We start from the raw sequence: 21,099 nt of genomic DNA, 5'->3' as shown, positions 1-21,099 counted from the left end.
TACCCATGCTATCACCTCAACAACAAAAAACAGAAACAACAAATATATTTAAAGTAGCCAAATCCCAGAGGCTATACAGTAGGTAAAGGAATGATGAAATACAGTGGTGCCCCGCAAGACGAATGCCTCGCAAGACGAAAAACCCGATAGACGAAAGGGTTTTCTGTTTTTCGATGTGCTTCGCAAGATGAATTTCCCTATGGGCTTGCGATTTTTTTCGCTCCCCCCTTTTTTTCTAAGCCACTAAGCCGCTAATAGCCTTTTAGCCGCTAAGCCTTTGATAGCCACTAAACCGCTAATAGCGCTAATCCACTAAGCCGCTAATAGGCTTGCTTCCCAAGACGAAGAAACCACTAGACGAAGAGACTCGCGGAACAGATTATTTTCGTCTTGCGAGGCACCACTGTATTGCACAATATTTTAGAAGCCAACCAATTAATGTATTATTGTTGATAGATTTGTGAGTTCAGGGCTATTTTCATGCTGGAACCTGTGTGTAGGATTAAGAGAATGTGCTCTAGTACTTGAGCAATGAATATGCCTATTTCAAAACCCTTGATACTTATTATTCTTTCTCTTGCTAAATCTTCCCAGCTTTTTCATCAGTAAGTCGAGGGCCCTGGTAAGAGTGCAGTATGGAAGTAAATAATAAAATTCTAGGCTTACAGGTTTAGCACTGAAGAATGCGTGGTGTAATGCAGCTTAAGACCTTGAGCTTGGCACTAATTTCATAAAGGCCCGCAATTATAAACATAATCCTGTTCATTCTTCCATTGACCTCCCACCCCCAGCCTTCAAAAATCAAACTCCTTTGCTAATGAAACAGAAATTCTGTATCCCAAGTACATTTGCATAGCTTCCATGCATACTGTCGGAGAAACCTATGGCGTAAACACTTTCAGGAGGAATTCCTGCTTGGAAGTCATTTAAAAAGCATTACCGTGGAGGAAAACGTTATGCTGCAAGACGCTTTTGATTTAACAACTACTGTTGTGCTTCTTCTAGCCGGGTAGCGGGAAGCAGGAAATTGGGTGGAGTTCCTCCAGCGTCTTTAATTAACAAGAGCTCAAATGAAGGGAATTATTGCATGGGCCAGTTTCATCGAACTGTGCACTGATATCCCCTGTTAATTCAGAAGTTGCGTATTTTTTGTATTTAAATAATATGTATAGAAAAACCCAGTGTCCCCTCTGAAGTGCTATTAAGAATCAACAGACCTTTCTCTGCTTAGTTGGGTACTCCACAGTTGGAGGCAGCAATCCTGTACTTCTGAATACCAGTTGCTGGAAATTGCAGGAGAGGAGAGGGATCTCCTGCATGGGAGTTTCCCATAGGCATTTGGTTGCCCTCTGTGAAAACAGAAGGCGGGACTTGATGGGCCATGTGCCTGATCTAGCACAGTGTTTCCCAACCTTTTTTGGGCAAAGGCACACTTGTTTCATGAAAAAAATCTCGAGGCACACCACCATTACAGCCCCGTGACGTCAGCGCGCAGCGTCACGCCGGGAGGGACACACGAAAGTGTAAGTTTCAATTTTTCCCCTCCCCCTTGCCTTCCTTCTGTGCCAACCGCCAAAAAGCCAAGAATCGCGGGACCGCCGGCGGAGGGGGGGAGGGCGAGCGGAGGCAGAGGCGAGCCCCGTTCCTCCCCATCCGCCCCATTCCGTGCAAGGAGCGCGAACAGGTGTGAGAAGGGGGTCAAACCTGCGGGTCGGCGCCGGGGAACCTCCAAGCTTTGGGGGTGGGGGGGGGAGGAGGCAGCAAAGCGAGGCAGGAAGGAGAGCGCGGCTTGGCTGGGTGAGCTTTGGCAGGGGCAGGGAATGAGAGCCGCGAGGCGGGCGCTGCGGACGGAGGCGCTGCCCGCCGAGCTCGCAGGCAGCCAGGCAGGCAGACGGCGAGAGCCCCGCGCTGGGCGGCTTCTCCTCGCCACCGCCGCCCCGCCTCTCGCCGCCCGACTGGCCCGCCTCCCTCCGGGGACGGCGCCCCAATCGAAAATTTGACTTTTTTAAAAAAAAAATCTTTCGAATTTTTTAATTTTTCCCGCAGCACACCAGGCAACATCTCGCGGCACACTAGTGTGCCGCGGAACAGTGGTTGAAAAACACTGATCTAGCAGACTCTTCTTATGTTCTGATGTTTATAAATGGAGGCTAGGCAATGATTTGAAAGAGTAATTGATCCAGACTTCTTTCATGCAAATTATTCTGTGTTGCCTCCTCCTGAAAAGTGAAACCAGGAATTGCATGGCCTTCTCAGCCCTCGCCTTTGTATTTTTTTGCTGGAAGAAGTTGTAATTGGCTCAGATTACCTACATTGGGATCTGCTGTAGATGAGCAAAATTAATTTGAGATAAAGACCAACAAAGTCTCTCTCATGTAATTTTGTGGATAAAATTATCTGGAGCAGATCAACGATGGCTCAGAAAACTTTATATTTATTGAATTAATTTCAATCCACTTGCTCTAAATTTCTTACCAGTTCAAAATACTTGCTCCTACTGGAAGGGAAAAGGAACACTGCCCTTTTCTTCAGTAAAGACCATACTAGATGGGCAAATCATCAAAGATTAATTACACCAAACCAAAGGAAACAAACCACAAGGGAAGAGATTGTGAAGAACTCCCTATGCAGAGACTAAAAATTAAGTCAAGACAGATTGCTCTGATTTCGGTTCCTAGTTGTTTATACAACTAATGGGAGCTAGGCTGCACTAATCAGAAAATCAGCCTTTGAAGTACAAAGTTCATGCAAATGCGAGAAATGCAAATGGGCTTGAATTTAATTAAATAGGAGAAGTGGTGAGAATAGAGAAGCATTTTGTACGGATCCCATTTCCTTGCTGGCGTGTATGTATGTACATGTCTGGTAATTTGAGCTGACGTGGGAATCCTTTTAAACATTTCATTAAAAATCAAGCAGCCCTACATCTTAAATGATCTTTATATATCTGAGCAAGAGTTGTAGTTTTTCCAAAGTTTTGAAATGCATTTAAAGACTGGCATTCATCCCTCCCCCTCTCTGGCTGTACAAAGGGCTTATATACAAGCTTTCCAGGCCTTAGATGTTAGCAAGTACAGCTGGCAAGGGAAGAACTCTATTTCCGGTTTTCCTGTCATCGTGCATTAGCTCCTCCTTTCCAGCAGCCCTGAGATTTGCACTGGATAAGAAAGAAAGGGGAGAAGGAGACAGGAGAACAAAGTCATTAACAGAGGAATAGGAACAGATACAAGTGTGAGAAAAGGAGAGAGATGAGGCAGAATTTGGGCATTTCGCAAGGGTTCTTTCCCTACTTGGATGTCAAGATTTTAGCGCACGAATATCTCGCAAGATAAATGGCCGGTATGCTGTCTGCATGCCAGAACTGAGAATCATAAGATTAGCTCATGTAGTGCAGTTCAATATGGAAGAATACGGGACCAAACTTTGCAGCACATAGTATCACAGCATATCTGTTGATTTATTTAAAGTCCTTATATGCCCTACCGAGGCAGCTTAAAAAAGATAATTAGCATTATATATACACAATAGTATGATGATGATGATTATTATTATTATTAACCTTTTCCTCCAAAGAGCTCAATGTGCTATACATGGTTCTCCCCTCCCTGTTTTATCCATTTTATTTAGCTTCAAATACATAGCAGGGATATCGGGACGCAGGTGGCACTGTGGGTTAAACCACTGAGCCTCTTGGGCTTGCCGATCAGAAGGTTGGCGGTTCGAATCCCCACGACGGGGTGAGCTCCCTTTGCTCGGTCCCTGCTCCTGCCAACCTAGCAGTTCGAAAGCATGGCAAAGTGCAAGTAGATAAATAGGTACCGCTCCGGCGGGAAGGTAAACAGTGTTTCCATGCTCTGGTTCGCCAGAAGCGGCTTAGTCATGCTGGCCACATGACCTGGAAGCTGTATGCCGGCTCCCTCGGCCAGTAAAGCGAGATGAGCGCCGCAACCCCAGAGTCAGCCACGACTGGACCTAATGGTCAGGGGTCCCTTTACCTTTTATACACACTAGTATGATTTATTATTATTATTATTATTATTATTATTATTATTATTATTATTAATAAACTTTTTCTCCAAAGAGCTCAATGTGCTGTACATGGTTCTCCCCTCCCTGCTTTATCCATTTTATTTAGCTTCAAATACATGGCAGTGACATTGTGCTTCCAAAGTATTTACAGTACAATCAGCACAGTACAATCCATTTTGCAGTGGGTCTTGTGCATCTACCTGCTGTACCTATCCACCAGAAGTTGCTTTTTGTGCCTCAAACTGGAAGCATCCAAAGTTCCTGTGAAGCTCAGAAATAATAACAAAAAGGGAGAAAGGGAAGAAAAGGCATTTTTTTAATATAACGTATTTGAAGATTCGTGATTCAACATAGAAGGACTTACAGTGAAAGCTAAACTGAAATGGAGGCACTTTTGATGAAGCCTTTCCAAAGAATAAAAAAGCAGTCCTTTCAGTGATTTTTCTTTCCCAGGAATTGTGTTGAAAGATAATACACATATATGCTCGTTTCTGGGCAATGCTTCTTGAAGGCTGCCTCAGTGATATTAGCAAGATCCTTGATTCTCTGAGACTGACCATGAGAGAGAGAAAAGAACTCTGTAATATAAAAGGGAAAATGGGTAGAATGTCAGGGAATCAAAGGCAGTCAACAGGATGAGGCCTTAAGCACTGCATATGCCCCCCCCTCAAGTAAATTGGGTGGCCATTTAATGCAGTCCTACTTGAGAACTGCCATATTTCCATTGAATTTTCCAATTAACAACAACTTTGTTTTACGGAGCATTTGTCTATAAATATGTATCAATCTTCAGGTACCATTAATAAAGCAGGTAGATATGATGGACTGAATTTGCCATAGGGTAAGAGGAAGGATTATTTGAATCTGTGCAAGTAGCAGGGTTGAAGGTTGCATTGCCCAGGACCAGGGTCTGCAGTATGTTGCAATAAGATTACTGTATAGAATTCAGAGTGGCAAACACACACAAGGGGTATCACCACTCTTATGTTCCAAAGTTTAAACCGGTGTTCAAGTCTAGGGAGGCAATGCATGGACGTATAGACACTTGGTGGTAGCAAGGAGATGGGGAAGACAATGAAGATACAGATTGATACTGAAAACTGAGTGTAGAACAGTGCAAGAAGGCAGAAGGATTACCTGCTTTTAATGGATGGCAGATCACAAGGGGGGGGGGAGAGATTGTGAAAGGAATTTGCAGTATAACAAAAGACTTACCTGGCTAGTCATTTGCAAACGGATGCAAGAATTAAAAACTTGCAGCTGAGGTAGACAAAGAATTTTTTTAAAAAAGAAGTCTGCAAATGCCTTGTGTTTTCTTTACTTCTCTGTTGTCTTTGCTCAAAGTGAGATATCATTGACCTGAAGTAATACATGCAGGCTGAGTGGTGTAAGTTTCATACTTTGTGCTGTTTTTAGCTATCGTTTTAAATGCAAATTTGCATATAATTATTCTCAATCCTCAAAGGAAATCTCTGTATTATCATATTTTGCAGAAATTTAATTAAATGATTTCAAGTTTTTGACTCCCTGAATGAGGGAAGTTCCAGATCAACACTCTTAAAAATTATCATAAATGTATGAGAGAATGTAGGTTGAAATAATAGAAAGAGCCCAATTCCATTCATTAATCACTAAATATTTAATAACAAAAAAGGTCATCTTGTTTCGCAATTAACAATGAAACCGAATACAATAGTTTGATTTTTATCAGATACCCCCTTGAAATTCTAAACAGTTGGACACACTTAACTGTGGGCGCTTTTGTTCTTGTCTTACATCAGCAATTCTGGGACAAGGATTGTCAGGAAATGGCAGAGTTCACTCCCACATCACTTGAAGTTCCCTTACACTACAAAGATTAAGTTTTCATCCTGTTTTGTTAAACAAAGAGGTAATGATTAAACACATTTTCCCCTGTGTATTTAGAATATTTGCACAGGGCCAGACTGCCCCCTGAGGACTAAGTGCTGGCCTCATTTTTCGCCCTGTGAATTTTCCTGAGTCCTGGATTTTTCCATAGCTGCTGTTTGTGGGGATTTTTGAAAGACCCTGATTAGGAACAGGAATCTCTCATCTATCTATCTATCTATCTATCTATCTATCTATCTATCTATCTATCTATCATCTATCTATCTATCTATCTATCACACACACACACACACACACACACACACACACACGTATGTTTCCTGCTTCAAAATCATGCTTGGCATCTGTTCTGCCAGAGTTCATAGAACAGCATTCTTTGGCCAAAAGCAGGTATTTTAACTTTCTGTTTTTGCTGAAGCAAACTTCCTTTGCCTGCTGCCAGTACACAGACAGTCCATGGAGCCGTTTGGCTGCCACTTCTGGGGCTGAGATCTCCTGACTCAGTTTATAATGCATCAGACTCCACTGTAAAACCAAGTCAAAACCTGCCCCTGTTCTTAATTCCGAACAACCTGTCCTGTAATTACTTGCGGTAAGGACTGTGTTGTGCCCACCTCTCTGCCAGTTGCATCATTTGATGTCTCTTGCCTCACCTTGTCCTTACAGACAGCTGGTGGCTTCAGTCAACCTTGCCTTCTTTAAATTGCTTTGGCTGCGCCTCCCTCTACCTGCAGTTGCATAGCCCTCCCTATGGGTCGAGCAAAGAGATTTAGGGCTGGTGTACACCTAGGCCAGGAGTCGGCAAGGTTTATCCTGCCTGGGCTGGATCGGTCCCGCAGAGATCCCTCTGTGGGCAGGATTGTGAGTGCACCCGCCCGCAATTTTCGGCATCTGCGTCTGCGCAGACACGATTTTTGACGTCTGTGCAAGCAAGTCCCTTTGCTGGTTTAGCACAGCGCGCAAGCGGGCAACTCAGTTCGGGGGTGGCTTGTGGGCTGGTCAAACGGCCTCGGCAGGCCCATGGGCCTTAGATTGCTGACCCCTGACCTAGGCATTACTTGATTACTCTATTGGATGACTGGCAGCCAAATCTATGAACAGATTGCACTGAAAGGCATTGAGTTTTAAGCAATATAGTAGTTCTGTCTGTCACGTGAAAGCTCTGTCCGATGGGCCAGTCACACATGCAAGACATCACTTGATATTTATTTATTATTGCATTCTAACTCGCCCTTCCTCCCGAAGGAGGCCAGGGCTGCAAAAAGCAAACCCGTAAAACAATACAATTAAAAGATAAAACATGCTTAAAAACGATTAAGAATATGTATTAAAAAACACATTAAGAACATCTAACACCATTAAAAGAAAAAGGGAAAAAAAGCCACATGCCATCACAGGTAATAATTTCAAGGTTACCAAAAACAGCATCTTTCAGGCATGGTTTTTTAAAATAAAAAAATCAGCAGAATGCTAATAATGACAGAAGGGAGACCATTCCACTAATAGGGAGCCACCACCAAGAAGGCCCTGCCACAGGTAATTGCTAACCAGGCCCCCCCTCCTGATCATCAAGGCCAAGATGGCTGATATTGGGGAAGATTCTCTTTCAGGTATTTGGGTCCCAAGCTATTCAAGGTTTCTTGTGCTAGTACTAACAGCTTGAATTGGGCCTAGTAGCTCACTGGCAGCCAGTGGGGCGCTTTCAGGACTGGTAACATATGGTCCCATCAGGCTGCCCCACTTCCCAGTCTAGCAGTAGTACTCTGCACTAGCTGCAGCTTCCAAGCCATTGCCAAGGCCAGTCCCACACAAAGTGCATTGCAGTAGTCCAGGTTGGGGATAAGGACAAGTAACCAGTGGACGGACAGCCCTTAAGACTTCGTCACCTCCCAGTTCTTGCACTAATGCCCAAATTGCAAATGACATTAAACGTGTGCTTACATTTAACTGGGAGCTGTGCTTCTGCTCACTCCAATGTCTCCTTCCATTGTTCCATCTGTTTCTACTCCATCCACTATAGTTCCCCGCCAGCCCTGGCAGCACCTTCCTTCTCTCCCTCCAGGTTCTTCTCACCCTGCAATGCATTTTCCTCCCTCTACTTCTCCTCTACTTCTCCCTACCACATCTCCTCTACTTCGACCCCAGGCCCTCTTCTCTCTCTCTCTCTCTTTCTCTCTCTCTCTCTCTCTCTCTCTCTCTCTCTCTCTCACACACACACACACACACACACACACACACACTGCACAGGGGGAAGCAATGACCATAGATGTAGTCTAGAGAACAAGAATGGCTCATACTGTCAGGAGGAATGCATGAAATTGGGCAGGTTTCGGATACAGTGGTGTAGTGGTTAAGAGTGGTAGTCTCGTAATCTGGTGAACTGGGTTCGCATCTCCGCTCCTCCACATGCAGCTGCTGGGTGACCTTGGGCTAGTCACACTTCTTTGAAGTCTCTCAGCCCAACTCACCTCACAGAGTGTTTGTTGTGGGGGAGGAAGGGAAAGGAGATTGTTAGCCGCTTTGAGACTCCTTAGGGTAGTGATAAAGCGGGATATCAAATCCAAACTCCTCCTCCTCCAGTGCTACTGGGAGATGCAAAGGATTACTCTTGGGATATTTTGCATGTCCTTTTTTTTAACACACTTTACACTTACGTATCACTAATTCTAGCGGTAATCAAGCAGGCCTGTAGGAATCACATCTATTGTAGCTGGCGAAGATGTGGGAGAAAAGGAAAACTGAAGATTTTGAGACCATGTAGTAGTTTTCCATGTGAGTCTCAGGAAACAAGATTCATTCTTCTGTGAACAGCTTTTGCACAGCCAGTGCCATTATTAGATTATCAGGCTAGGATTGAGGAGCCAGATTGATTCCTGGTTGACCTTGGTTCAGTTACTATCTCTCAACCTAACCTACCTCCCAGGGTTGTTGTGAGGATGAGATGGGTGGGATTAACTACCGTATTTTTCGCCCTATAGGACGCACCGCCCCATAAGGCGCACCTAGTTTTTTGGGGGGGGGAATAAAGGGGGAAAAATTCGAGCTTCCCTTGACCCCAGCCCCCAAACAGGCAGCTCTCTGCAAGCCGTGGGAGCCCAGCGCTGGCTCCCGCTGCTTGTGGAGAGGTGCACGAAGCCTGGAGAGCGAGAGGGGTCGGTGCGCACCGACCCCTCTCGCTCTCCAGGCTTCAGCGAAAGCCTGCATTCGCCCCATAGGACGCACACACATTTCCCCTTCATTTTTGGAGGGGGGAAAGTGCGTCCTATAGGGCGAAAAATACGGTATATATAATGCTTTGGACTACAGTGGCACCTCGGGTTACAGACGCTTCAGGTTACACTCCGCTAACCTAGAAATAGTACCTCAGGTTAAAAACTTTGCTTCAGCATGAGAACAGAAATAGCGCAGCGGGAGGCCCCATTAGCTAAAGTGGTACCTCAGGTTAAGAACAGTTTCAGGTTAAAGAACGGACCTCCAGAACGAATTGAGTTCTTAACCCGAGGTACTACTGTTCTTGGAGAAAAAGTGGGATATAAATTCAGTTAACAGCAGCAGTAGTACAACCAAACTTACAGAACTAGGTCAGGATCTATAAATTTCTGAATGATATGGTTAGGACAATTTGTCTTGAACTTTTTATTTCCATTCTTAACTGTTAATAAAATGTTGTGAGCGTGGATTATAATAGACTCACTTCAGAATTCCCCCATGAGTTTCCTGTACAAGCAGCACTTACATTCAAGTCTATTATTTGTTCTTTAATGTCTGCATTAGGGAAGCATAATACGACTGCACTAATTGTGAGATCAGAAGTGCAGAGTGAGTACAAGCGAATTGTAGAAGAATTTATGCAGCACACACTGCAGCGCAGTAATTAGATTTCTTTATATTATGCAGCCTGTGCTTTTTAATTTACTTTGTACATGACGGTTTCCTTTTGTTAAGGAAGCTTCGGCTAAAATAAACGGAAGAGCTTCAAGCTTTCAAATGGAAGGCAAATATTTTAGGAAAACGTGGCAGCAAAACATTACCGGGATGTTCTAGCTCAGACCTGCTTTTGCGGTTCTGAAACTACTTGAGCCACACACACCTTGCAGTTCTTCGTTTTCTTACAGTGCACCTACCTGAGGCAGTTCATTTCCCGTTTATACTGATTTCTGATTACCCATTACCGTCACACACAGACACACACACACACACACACACACACACACACACACACACGGCATTCTTCTTTTCAGCCTCTGTGTTAATCAGGTTTATGGAAATCATGTTTGGAAAGGATTGCCCAGTACATTTCATTTTTGTTTGAACTACACAGTGTTATTTGGTCAGAGGGTGCATTTTTATTCTTCTTATTTGTCTCCTAGAATTAAAGCAATGCCTTTTAACAGAGAGAGGAATGTGGAAGCTGTAATATGTTTCAACAAGCACCACCCATAAGCCTCCTCTAAAATCATGAGGGTTAACGAGTCAAAGCACTGTGGCACATCAGTTGATCTGGCTGGAAAAAAGACTATGCAATTTTACATTGCTGCCTAAATGGGTGATGCTAGAAATCTATAAAGGAGTAGGGTGTGGTGATTTACACATGCTTTCTTTAAAAAATGAAAAGGTACCCCAATCTGTAGAGCACAACATCTTTGACTTAGGGCTCATCCACACTTTTGACCCATGCTTTCTAGGTCTGCACTTTCCCAGTCTGTTTCCGAAAACTTACTTTCTTTTGTCGCTTTCTCCAGGAAAACCTGCTCTTTAATGCTGAATTGGAACAAACAGCAATTTGAGTTTTCTGCAGATTGCTAAGAACATTAAATAGCAGGTTTCCATGGGGAAAGCATCAGGGGGGAAGAAGCTCACTTGGACATGGGAAGAGTGCAGAGCTGTGCTTAGGAAGCTCAGATTAGTTTGGATGATACTAAATGAGCAAAATATGCAATGAAGCCTTTATCTTCTTAAGCATTCTGATGAAGAGCTCGGATTTCGTAAATGCAGTGAGACATTGCTAACCAAAGTCACCTATGTCTGAGAGTACTAAACAGTATTGAACTGAGCCAACATAGTATTGAACCCTCATTACAACTGCCGCTCAGAGGTGACTTTGCCTGTGTTTCCTGTTTGGCTGCTAAATTCTAATATTATACTAGGAGTGATCTTAGCAACCAGTTTTCCAGACCTAAACTGTTTAGGAGCTTTGGTGCTAATTACGAGCCCTTTGATTTAGGTTAATAAACAGATCTTGAGTCAGTGAAGCTGGCGTAATAACAGAGTTACATGGTCCCAAAAACCTGCTCCCCATCAAACTCTAGCTGCAGTATTTTGTATCAGCAGATAACCTTTGAAAGCCCTCCTGTTCCAGGAACATGTGATTTAGCACATACACTGAAGCTATGACCAGCACTCCTGACCTCAGTTTCTACCTGGCTCTCCAGGAGCAACGCTGGGTCCTGGAGGACTCCCAGCATGCAAACCTGATTCTTCCAGCATACTGCAACCCCGTCTGTAACTTAGGGGTCATCCAGACTCTTGCTTCTACTGCTTTCCCCCAGGAAAACCTGAACTTTACCGCTGAATTGAAGCAAACATCAATTTGGGTTTTCTCCAGATTGCTCTGATTCAGTGCTAAAGAGCAGTTTTTTTCAGGGAAAACAGGGGGGGCAAACTAGCTTGGATCTGTGCTTGCTAAGCATAGACAAGCAGGTGTGGGGATGAAGCCATACTGTAATCGTCACCCATAACCTGTAGCCGTTCTAACCAGGACTACAGTCGTACCTTGTTTGTCGAACGCCCTGGAACTTGAACGTTTTGGCTCCCGAACGCCACCAACCTGGAAGTGATTGTTCCAGTATGCAAACGTTATTTTGGAACCCAGACGTCCGACGGGGCTTCCACGGCTTCTGATTGGCTACAGAGCAACTAGCAGGCTTATTGGGCCCCTGGGTTACCTGATGTCTGCTTTGCTGGAAACTGCCATTTCGCCCCCTGGTCATTTGCAGTGGTGGCGTTAAAGAGCAGAGACCAGGCAATCCTTCCCTAATGAATCTCCACAGTTTTCAAGACCACTGGTGCTGTACACCATGTATCTGTGGCAGTGTACATAGGAAGCTGCTTGCTGTCTAGCCCTTGCCCTTCTGATACAGGTTTCATAGGAACAGTTGCCAAAGCGCAGGTTTCTATATGAGTGCAGAATTTAATAAAATATAGCAAAGCAAGAAAACGTTTTTCCTCCCTGTTTCCCCAGGGAATAAAAGTGTCTGGAAAAGACAGGATCTCTGTACGTACATCAAGCAGCCAGTTCTATTGGGATAATCTGAAACTGCCCTTGAGGAAAATGTCCTCATTGCTATCTAAAACATATTTATTTCACTTAAACACATTAGTGAGGAGTGCATAAATTAAAAGACCCCGTGCATTATTGTATCATTCAGTCTACTGCAATGCTGACAGTTTGGATTGCACTAGGAAGCAGGGGTTGTGTATCAGACCATTTTCTGTACATGTGACCTTTAGTTTTGAAAAGGTCATATTTTATTTCTCATATTTCAATGTTTAAAGCATGGTGTGTAGCATTTAGTAATATTGAAAGGTTTGATGCTATCTAGAGCTTACATTCAGCTGAGATTATTAGTTTGGTTACAAGTAAGAAAGCAATTTATTCCGTTACATCAGTTGGGGAGGAATTAAATGCTGTGAAAATAACAGGTGCTTTTGGAATTTCTGGTTCCAGTGCATTTCATGTTTTTGGCTAATATGCAAATGACATCATCGGCAGAGCAAGAAACCACATATTCACGTTAAGGCTATGATCTCTACCCATTTGGGAACTCATTCACCTTTCCTTCTGAGTAGACCTGCATAGGACTAGACAGTATTAGTCGGCGGAGAATCCTGCATTTTCTCCCAAACTAATTTCTGTTGTATTTCTGGTAGAATACATGGAAAGAATTATGAGTGTTGACCTTTTAAAATACTTCAGCATAGAGAGAGCATGTCAGTGGTCTGTACGTAAGGCCTACTGCATAATCATACTTCAAAATAATGTCTTTTCCCTGAAAGGTCATCAGATACATTTATCAAAAGATGGTGATAATGACTTGTTTTTGATAGAATTTCAAAACCATTTGAATAATGAAATGAAGTAGAAATTGCTTAATGATGCCATCGCTTGATCCAATCCATAGCCAATGATAAACGAATGGGCAGTTAGGGCTCTTTATTCCCACTGAAGTTCTTTTCTATTATTGGAATCAGGAAATGATTCTTTATGTCTTCCCTCTAGGGCATTGGGTTGCAATAGCGACTAAGTGCCAAAAGCTGATCCATGCTGAGTTCAGCATATGGCATCAGCAGTTGCGCAGATAATTTAGCCCTTTGCAGCACAGCTGAAAGTCAGCTTGCATGAGCTGTTGAAAACCAGCAGCTGCCAGGGGCTCAAAGAGTAGCTGTAGTTATAAGCCAGTTTGATGTACCAGCCTAGAACACTTCACTGTGAAGTCAATTCCACCCTGGCAATACTGCCCTGCGCCAGGTATCGTGATCTACATTTACTGAAGTAGCTCTTTGAATGGGGGTTATTGGCCTCCTTTAAGATAGAGAACAAGAAAAAAGAAGTCTATCGCTAATTCATAAAGGGGAGGTTTTTCATTACCATGTTGACGTGGGTAGAGGTAGAAGTGAACTATGAAAAGCTTGCTAATGCTGTTGGGATGAATTTCGTCAAACATTTCTCAAACATGATTTTTAATTATAGTATTCAGCAAAGTCCATCATCACCTTGGTGCAATACTTGGGCACCTGGGCAATACTTTGGGGGCATATTGACTGTGACTAAGCCATTGTGTTGTAAGTGGTTAGAGTATTGGGAAACCCAAGTTCAAATCTCAACTTGGTCATGAAGCTCACTCGACGTTCTTGGGTCCCTTCCTCCCTCTTTCTCAGTCTTACCAACCTCACGTGGCTGTTGTGAGGTTAAAATGGAGGGGTGTACTTTGAACCTTTTGAAGAAAAGGTGTTATATAAAAACACAGTAAATAAAATAAAAAATTTAAAATTGCCCTTGTTCCTGGTTCCACTAGTTAGTCTAAACATGTTCAATGGATAAGTCTTTGTCTAGAGCAGAGCTTTCCAAACTGTGCGTCGCGACACGTTAGTGTGTTGGCTGCAGTGTGTAGGTGTGTCATGGAAACACTCCCCGCACTCCTTCTGGGACAGGAAAGGGGTTAGTTTAACCCCTGGTTTGCTAGCAAAACTGAATTACCATGTCGCCAAATGATGCACGTCTAAAAAGTTTGTCACCAATAAGTTTGGAAAGCTTTGGGTCTAGAGATTTGCTTTGAAACATTGAAAAGCCAAATTGTTATGAGAGTGAGGCTGAAGGGGTACAGTTAGGGTTACCCCAGAAAGCCCTAAAAAACTGTTTGTGAATCCCCCCCCCCCAGCCAGGCCTCGGAGTATGCATTTTAAAAATTGCATTTTCCTCTAAGACAAAAAGCATGAGTTAAGCAGTCCTCTCTGTAACAAAAACGCTAAACATGCTGCCTTTGGGCTGTGGCGTTCGTACGGAGCCCCGGTCGTCTCACGGACTATTGACCCGTACACCACTAATCCGCTGCCACCAACCAGGTCCTCGTTGGTAAAATCACTTCAGTCTCAGTCAGCTTTTCAATTCATAAGGAAGAGTGAATTTTATTTCAGACTTAAAACAAAACTATTACAGCATTCCAAACAGTGTTCCTCTTTACTTTCTTAGTCTTATGTTCCTCTCTCTATCTCTGCTACCACTCCACACTCAAGGACCAACTGCCATAACTGTCTCTCTATTACCAACTGCCTTTCCCAACCAGCCAGCCCACTCAAACCAACCAACTACCCACCCACAACTCCCAACGAACTAACTCCAGTACTCCTCTCAGGACTCCTTTATAGACCCACTGACTCCACCCCCCTGGGTCCTGTCTGTGCAGCCTATTTAACTATTTTCCCTCCAACACTCTCTCATATATGGTAACGTCATATGGGCAAATTATAAAATGTTTGTAGCCATTAAAAGGTATAAAATGTATCACCAGGTCTATTTACCTATGATGCTATCTGTATACCACTGTCTTCATTCAGGATCAAGAGGACATCCTGAAATGATTTAGAAGTTCCCTTCAGTGGAACAATAGGAGGTATGAACCTCTTAAAAGGGAGGAGACTTCCTCGTCCTCCTAGCTCAACTGTTTCCTGCCACACACTAGGAGGTTTTGGTCAACTGACAATTACAAAATTGGAAGAAGCGGACCATTTGGATCCCTTCCAGTCGGGATTCAGGCCTCATCATGGGACTGAAACTGCCTTGGTCGCACTGGTTGATGATCTCCGGCGGGCTAGGGACAAAGATGAGAGCTGTTTCCTAGTTCTGCTGGATCTCTCAGTGGCGTTTGATACCATCGACCATAGCATCCTTCTGGACCGTCTTGAGGGGCTGGGAGCTGGGGGCACTGTTATACAGTGGTTCCGCTCCTTCCTCCTGGGCCGTGTTCAGAAAGTGGTGGTGGGGGATGAGTGTTCAGACCCTTGGGCCCTCACTTGTGGGGTGCCTCAGGGTTCTGTCCTCTCCCCCATGCTTTTTAACATCTATATGAAGCCGCTGGGAGAGATCATCAGGAGGTTTGGGCTGGGTGTTCATCAGTATGCGGATGACACCCAGCTCTACCTCTCTTTTAAATCAGAACCAGTGAAGGCGGTGAAGGTCCTGTGTGAGTGTCTGGAGGCGGTTGGAGGATGGATGGCGGCTAACAGATTGAGGTTGAATCCTGACAAGACAGAAGTACTGTTTTTGGGGGACAGGAGGCGGGCAGGTGTGGAGGATTCCCTGGTCCTGAATGGGGTAACTGTGCCCCTGAAGGACCAGGTGCGCAGCCTGGGAGTCATTTTGGACTCACAGCTGTCCATGGAGGCACAGGTCAAATCTGTGTCCAGGGCAGCTGTTTACCAGCTCCATCTGGTACGTAGGCTGAGACCCTATCTGCCTGCGGACTGTCTCGCCAGAGTGGTGCATGCTCTGGTTATCTCCCGCTTGGACTACTGCAATGCGCTCTACGTGGGGCTACCTTTGAAGGTGACGCGGAAACTACAACTAATCCAGAATGCGGCAGCTAGACTGGTGACTGGGAGCGGCCGCCGAGACCATATAACACCGGTCTTGAAAGACCTGCATTGGCTCCCAGTACGTTTCCGAGCACAATTCAAAGTGTTGGTGCTGACCTTTAAAGCCCTAAACGGCCTCGGTCCAGTATACCTGAAGGAGCGTCTCCACCCCCATCAGTCTGCCCGGACGCTGAGGTCCAGCGCCGAGGGCCTTCTGGCGGTTCCCTCACTGCGAGAAGCAAAGCTACAGGGAACCAGGCAGAGGGCCTTCTCGGTAGTGGCGCCCGCCCTGTGGAACGCCCTTCCAGCAGATGTCAAAGCGATAAACAACTATCTGACATTCAGGAGACATCTTAAGGCAGCCCTGTTCAGGGAAGTTTTTAACGTGTGACATTTTACTGTATTTTTGGTTTTTATGGAAGCCGCCCAGAGTGGCTGGGGAGGCCCAGCCAGATGGGCGGGGTATAAATAATAAATTATTATTATTATTATTATTATTATTATTATTATTATTATTATTATTATTATTATTAGAAAAGAGGGAGACTTAAGGGGCACACAGACTTTCCTCTTCCTCCTCCTCCTCTCATCTTTAGCCTTGATTAGGTAGTCAGGAAATACATTTTGCTTGTGCTAACCTCTTGTCCACAGCTGGAAAATGGAGCCATGGAAAAAGGTAGCCATGTCAGCCCATTATAGGGGGAAAAACATTTATTGTAGCCAAAACGTTACAAAATTGTCTCAAGCTATTGAGTTTTCATTAGGCAAGACATTAAATAGAGCAAGGGTCCTACGGTCCTATGCATTTGCAAGCATACTTCCAATAAACTCTACTGAAATCAGTAGGGCTTGCTTCTGAGTTGAATATGCATAAGATGGCACTGTTAGTTGATAAAATATTTCCAAGATACTTGTAGACTTTTATGAGTAATTAAAATCGTTTCTGAGATTTTTTTATGATGTACGAAAGCTTAGCTGTACAAATTTCCATGCTATTTCATGAGGAAATGATCAGAGTTTCTTTAGCTGTTATTGCTGTTTTCTAGAATTTAATAAAAATTGTAACTTGGTTGACATATTTTCCAGAATGTGATTTGTTTGATGGCAGTACTTTTTAAATTCAAACAGAAGGCTGTTTAATATTTGGAATATTAATTATTTTGCAAGAACAGCACTCCTAGGGAGATAATTAACAGAACTCCGGAATTAGGACATGCCTTAGAGACATCCTGTAAAATAACTGCAACTCTTCAAGAAAATGTGCTAGGCTTTGGGGTAAGCCAAAAATTATAAGTTTTGCAAGCCCATTAAAAAAAAGGAAATTACTGAAGGATGTAAATGTTAACACCAACTTATTATGCCTACTAACTTATCTTGAGGGTTTTCAGGCTGATGATAAGACTCTCATACAACCAGCAACACGTTTTTAGGAACAGTAAAACCTGAGCCCAAAGATGCTGTTTATGTTTCATAACCAAGCTTAAATAAAATAAGGCAGCAAAACGTTCAGCACAGATATAACAGTGCGATCCCATGCACTGAGGTAAGTTCCATGGCATTCAGTGGGGCTTTATTCTAGGATCTAGGTAAATGTCATAGCAGGGATAGGGAACCTCAGTTCCAGAATCCGAATGCCCTGCTATCCAACCCTGTAGGCTTTCCACAGACAACACCTTTCATTTGGTACAGCTGAAATGTAGCTATATTATGCAGACGGAAGAGCCCCATTGTGCTGGTCCCGAGGGTAACCGTGCGGCAAGGTCCAAGTCCAGTCCAAGGTTGAGGGTGCGGTATGGAGGCTGTCCGTCAAGGCAGAAGCTGGGTCCAAGGCAGGGAGTTGGGTGAGGTCAGGAACTCTGGCAGAAGAGCAGGACAGGGTGCAGGCAGGAACAGGCTACCAACAGTGTTGCTCCCGCAACCTGGGACTGGGGCTGGCTGGCTTTTATCTGCCCCGAGGCATAGGACGGCCCCGGTCCACAGGTGACTCGCCTCTCCTGGCCTGGAGGCGAGCACTCCTCCTGCGGGAAATTAGTTCCCTCCGCCTTTCTGCCCTGAGCCTCTGCAGCTCAGGAGAGGCTGGAGGGTTACCAGACCCAGAGGCAACCTCAGCTTCCCCTGACGGGGCTGAGAGTGGAGCACCTGCAGGCAATGGGTCCTCCATCACCTCAGGAGCCAGAGCAGACTCAGCTGGTGCCTGCACCTGAGGATCCAGCACAGGTGAGGACCCTTCAGGCTCAAGCCCCAGCCCCAACTCAGCTGGTTCTGGAGGCGGGGACTTCTGTGCAGGCTGGGATTCCTCAGGTTCAGCCTCCGAGTCCGAATCCCAGGCCATCACACCCATCCTTTTCTGCCCATTTTTCCTCTTCCAACAAAATGGCCCCCAGCTCTCAGAAAGCTGGCTATGAAAGATTCACCATTCCTGTGCTATAGGATGGTAGCCTGAATGTTTGAAGATTCTGCCTTTTGTAGCAAATTTAACATAGAGCTTAATTTTCAGCCTTTGTTTTCATTGCAGTCACTGAGATGCGCTTATAGGTTACATTTCAGGACTAAAGATATGGAGAGATTTGTTTTGGCTTCTGTTGAATCAGGGTATACAAGATAAGTTACTAAACACACTATTACACATTTCTAGCAGTTTTTTGCATCATGCCGGAAAAACATAGGCGGTAGGTAGCACCAGCTAAACAAGAGCCCAGAAACCCCGAACTCTAGTAAAAGTTAGCACAAAGGCGGGTGTCTTTGCTAATTACCGTATTTTTTGCACCATAACACTCACTTTTTTCCTCCTAGAAAGTAAGGGGAAATGTCTGTGCGTGTTATGGAGCGAATGCCGGCGGGGGGGGGGGAATCTGCTGCAGTCATGAGCAGAGGATCCATGGTTCCCCTTCCTTCCCCCCTCCGTGGCTCGCTTTGAAACAGCAAAGAGGGAGAGGAGCTGCTTACACAGGTGTAAGCGGCTCCTGTCTGGTTGGCTGCTTTAAACCGTGCTCTCTGTCCCTCTCTCCTCCCCACTCAGCTCGCTAAATAGCAGCAAAGCTTTTCAGCTCTCTAAGCCGGGGAGGAGGGAGAGAAGCAGAGCCTGCTTGTTTTAAAGGAGCAAAGTGGGAGAGAAGAGGAGCCTTCTCCCCTTATACCCCTCTTCTGCATTATTAGCAGCATCCTTCTCCACACACCCCACGTGTTCCTTCTCCCCTTATACCCCTCTTCTGCATTATTAGCAGCATCCTTCTCCATCCACTCCACACGTGCTCCTTGTCCCTTGAGTGCTTTTCCTTCCCTCCCCACTTAAAACGTGGCTACAAAGCATGGATCCACGTGGATCCTCAGGATTTTTGCATTGGGCTACCCCAAACTCACCATCAGAATCACATGTCTGTGGCCACAGCATGAACCACAAAAATCATACATCCACTGTTTCGTTTAGAATATTTTTTTTCATGTTTTCCTCCTCTAAAAACTACGTGCGTGTTATGGTCAGGTGCGTGTTATAGAGCGAAAAATACGGTATATGTTCCAAAATGCCAGCAGATGCCAAGTCCATGTTGTCGTTGCCTCTAAAACACTCAGCTCTGTTTCTCTGTATCAACTGAGTTGGGTGAGGCTGTGCACATCCTGGACTCAGTGTTTGGCTGGATGTGGACCAATAAGTTGAAGCTGAATTCTGACGAGACAGCGGTCATGTGGGAGGGCCATAACCAGGTCCAAGAACTGGGTAGGTTTTCTTTTCTAGCAGTCCTTTTGAACCAACATGTGTGTAGTCTGGGGCTCCTGGGAGTGCCCCTAGATACATTCGTGTCTCTGGAGGTTCCAGTGTCCTCTATGGTATATGCCTGGTACACCAGGTTTGTCCATCCCTGGACATATAGAGCCTTGCCATTGTGGTCCATGCGCTGGTAACCTGAAGATTGGATACCTATAATATACTCTATACCCTTGAAGTTGGTTTGTGGCAAGTAGAATGCTATGACAAGCTTTCCTATCAGGGGTAGCGTACCATAAGCACATAACCATTTTTCACTGGCTGCCAATATGCTACTGAGCCTGCTTCACAGTTGTATTGGTTTATAAAGCCCTGTTGAACTTGAACCCCAGATTTCTAAGAGTGCAGTCAATTTCATGTAGACCTGCCCAGTTGCTAAGATCTGCAAGAGAGGCATGCCTGGCTGTGCTGCATTTAGCTGAAGCCTTCTCACTGGTGGCAGCCCAGCTTTGGAATTCCCACCCCTCTGAGATATGAATGGCACCAATTCTGTTGAACTTTTGATACCAGCTGAAGACTTGGTAATTCACCCAGCCCTTTGTTAGTTAGAGTTTAGTGGCAATATGGATGTGTGTGTTTCTATTGCTTGGTTAAAATTTATCTGCCTCATATCCTTTTGTGATTGTATATGAATGTGCATTTTAACGAGTGGGTAAGACTTGTTAATTAATTAAGCATGTGAATTAATCCTCAGCTTCTAATGTATAATGCTCTTTTGTTATGAGCTCTTTATGTGAGTGGGTATTATTATCTTGGAAGATGTTCAGTAGGGCCAATTCTGGGGTGGCTTCTAATACTTGCTTAGTTATTTTGCATATTTCCTATATGACTGATGTCCAGAAGAGTTGGATTTTGGGACATTCCCCCCACATGTGGAGGTATGTGCCTGTGGAGGTGCAGCTTCTCCAGCATTTTGGTGAGGCTTCTGGGTATGTCAGCGCTAGTTTCCGTGGTGTTAGGTACTATCTGTGAGTGAGTTTCAGGGTGAGTTTTTTCTTTTAGTTGAGATGGATTTAAGAGAGGTTAGACCACATTTCAGTCCATTGGGTGGGGTTAATTCCATAGCCTATGTTGTCCTCCCATTGTTTTTTGATTATGTCGAGGGGGGTTGTGGGATTTTATAGCAGTATTTTGTATATTGTGGATACCATCCCTTTGCCATGTCCGTTTGTTGTTAGGAGGAGGTTTTCGGAGGTTGTCAAGGGCCTAGTTACTGCTTTGAATTGCTATGATATTAGAGTCCATATTGTTCTGCATTTTGCTGAGGCTTGGGAGTAGATTTGTTTGAGGGTTTGTAAGAAGTTGGG

At 44.6% G+C, this 21,099-nt stretch overlaps 1 protein-coding gene and 1 long non-coding RNA gene across 2 annotated transcripts in view; one reads left to right on the top strand and one right to left on the bottom strand.

The window, feature by feature from the left end:
- Positions 1-21,099, top strand: part of CHN2 (chimerin 2) — a 157,633-nt gene that overhangs the window by 25,667 nt on the left and 110,867 nt on the right. The gene's annotated exons all lie outside the window — the stretch shown is intronic.
- Positions 2,111-6,057, bottom strand: LOC308570285. Its single transcript, XR_014001077.1, has 3 exons — positions 5,806-6,057; positions 4,394-4,607; positions 2,111-3,145 (listed from the first exon to the last, which is right to left on the bottom strand). It is a non-coding gene; the product is annotated as an uncharacterized lncRNA (long non-coding RNA).

This window comes from Podarcis bocagei (assembly GCF_964188305.1).
Source record: "Podarcis bocagei genome assembly, chromosome: 12".
NCBI classification, from domain to species: domain Eukaryota; kingdom Metazoa; phylum Chordata; class Lepidosauria; order Squamata; family Lacertidae; genus Podarcis; species Podarcis bocagei.
The sequence above is the reverse complement of the archived record's forward strand: the minus strand, read 5'-3'. Positions and strand labels throughout refer to the sequence as shown.